This window comes from Montipora foliosa, chromosome 14, assembly GCF_036669935.1.
Source record: "Montipora foliosa isolate CH-2021 chromosome 14, ASM3666993v2, whole genome shotgun sequence".
In the NCBI taxonomy this organism is placed as follows: Eukaryota; Metazoa; Cnidaria; class Anthozoa; order Scleractinia; family Acroporidae; genus Montipora; species Montipora foliosa.
The window spans coordinates 8,510,087-8,512,586 of NC_090882.1; the positions used below are offsets into that span (position 1 = coordinate 8,510,087).

Genomic DNA, 2,500 nt, shown 5'->3' on the forward strand with positions numbered 1-2,500 from the left:
AAGCGGCCGTTAGTAGAGCTGTCCGCTTACGAGAATGATTCACATAACACTTTAAATACACTTTAAATACACGTTGGACTCTTGGTCTCACTTGAGAGAAACCGGTGTAACACGACGGTAACATGACGTTTCGACGACTTCATGTCATCATTGTCGAGTGAGTAAATTAAAAAATATGTAACAGCAAGGCATATTTATAGTACTTAGGATGTGTGGAAAATAAAATTAGCAAACGTTACATCATGGAAAACAATCTTGTAAAAGGTTTCGCGCGAATGGATCCGCTTGCGTGATCAGTTTTGATCAAGAGCCCCGTCAAGAGCATTTCCAATATCAACAATCGAGTTTGCCAAGGCATTTCTTGAGGATTTTAAAGTTGTTAATTAAGTTGTCACGTGTTAAGGAATGCTCGAACCTGAAATGTTCTCCTATCACGGAATGTTTATGTTGTTCTACGCGTTGATGGAGGTGGCGGCAAGTGTACCCAATATAATTTGCATCGCACAAATCACTGTGAATTCATATACTACACTTTTCTGGTTTATCAGGGGAGGCTTTTCTTCCGTGACTCTCACATGATCAGAGATCTTTTTCCTTGCGAAAACTGGTCGCCAAGTTGTCTGCGAACCACGTCAGCCGATTTCTGATCTTTAAATGGCAACGTAATCCGAACAGGGCTGTCAGATGGTGTTTGAACTTGGTCTGTAGGATGCTGGATGCGATTGATAGCTGAGTCGATGAGCTTCTCGGGATATTTCAAGTTTACAAATATCTCTTTTAAGTTCTTGCATTCCTGCGAAAAGAAGTCTTCCATAGACGACAAGCGTTTTGTGCGGTCTAACATTGTTCTAAGCAGTGACTGTTTGTGCCGGCTGTCAACATGGCTTTGACATTAGCCTGCGAGCAGGCTCTCTCTCCTCGGTGGGAGAGAAGGAGAGCCTGCACGCATCCCTTTGAATTTTGAATGCCGCCTCCTGATGTCACGCTGAGAGAGCTGTCAAAAATTAGCCAATCAGCGCGCACCCGAAGTAAACATTGAAAAAAGAACAGAACACAGAAAGCCACCCGTTGTGTATTTCAATTTGCTCGAGGCAGAAACTCAAAAAAAAACTGTAAAGGAAGGAAGACTTCGCCAGAAAAGCCTATAACAAATATTGCTGATGCTGTAAAGCGTAGCTGAATATTCATTACGGTAATTCGTCGAAGTCCCTTCCGCGGAAAAAATGTTTCGTTCGTTAGGGAAAAATTAAGCACACAAACTTCAAACGACGGGAATCGTAATAGAGAAATTCGTTTTCCCTGACCGCATCTCCTCTGTGTGAGAATCGTCGACCACAACTGCTGCCAAATTTCCGTAAAGCGAAGCGGGGTTATCTTTTTTAATTTATTTTAATGAATCAAGACATTACATACATTACAATATTCTAATACCTACACCAATTTATTTCAAAGGTTTATTGAGTATTTGCGGAGTTACGAGGAGATCGAGCAATCATTTGTGGAGTCGCCTTTTCGGCTTAACCAAATACTTGCTAAAATCGTGGAGATGTCCTCTATCGTTCTCTATCGTTAAATCAGCAACAGAGGCAGCCGAAAGGCCCATTTTTGTCCAAATGTGATCAGCGATAATGCTTTGTCGAGGACAGGAAACTACCACGGTGACATGAAGTCGCCCTCGTTGTATTTTGGCCGCTACGAAAAACAGTTGGGAAATAAGCCTTTTTCCGAATCCTGTGGATAACAGAGATAGAACTTCCTTCCTTCCAGTAGAGAAGCCATTGCATCGCGTCGCCCGACCTTTAATTATGTAAAGTTATGGTAAATTGCAACATTCTACAATTTTCTCAGACGCATTTCTGACCACCTCATCTCTGCGAAGCGAAGAGGCTTTCTTATTGTCGGAGCTTGTCAATGGTGACGTCACGAGGTAATTTCATTTCAGCCAATCAGTATTTTGCGTCCAAAATTTGGACGCGACATTCAGAATACAAAGCCTTGCGGGCAGGCTCTCATTCTACCCCCAACCCCAGTCCCTCGGAGGGCCTGCTCGCAGGCTACTTTGACATTCGGTCACTGCTTAGAACAATATTAGAAGGCGCAAAACGCTTGTCGTCACGTTAATAGTTTTCAACAATTCCGCTGCAACTGAACCACGCCTGCTACTCAGATTAATTGCTCCTCAATTAAGGGAGCGTTCACCAAAACTTGTTGGGGGCCGGGGAGGGGGAGTAAAAGGAGGGGTGTTTTAAATATATAAACACTCTCAAGGGGGGTACTTAAATAATGAAAACAATTTATACGTAACAAAATAAACACTCACGAGTGGAAAATGGGGTTGACAGGCCTACATGACTCCCTTGTACGTGGCCTGGTTTCTAATGGCTTTATTTGCCTTACCTTTTTTCTACTTTTCTTAGCAGATCGTTGTGCTCTAAAAGGGGGTCCCTGAAAATGTTAAATAGAGGAAGTAGGGGTCCTCCAACTTTTTTAGATCACAGAT

General features: G+C 42.7%; 1 long non-coding RNA gene across 1 annotated transcript in view; it reads right to left on the minus strand.

Annotated features, from left to right (window-relative positions):
* LOC137985310 (uncharacterized) overlaps positions 1-2,500 on the minus strand; it is an 11,244-nt gene that overhangs the window by 1,474 nt on the left and 7,270 nt on the right. Inside the window, exon 3 of the long non-coding RNA XR_011119277.1 lies at positions 1-793. This exon is cut by the window's left edge and continues 1,474 nt beyond it. This is a non-coding gene — a long non-coding RNA (uncharacterized lncRNA). The remainder of the gene's footprint in view (positions 794-2,500) is intronic.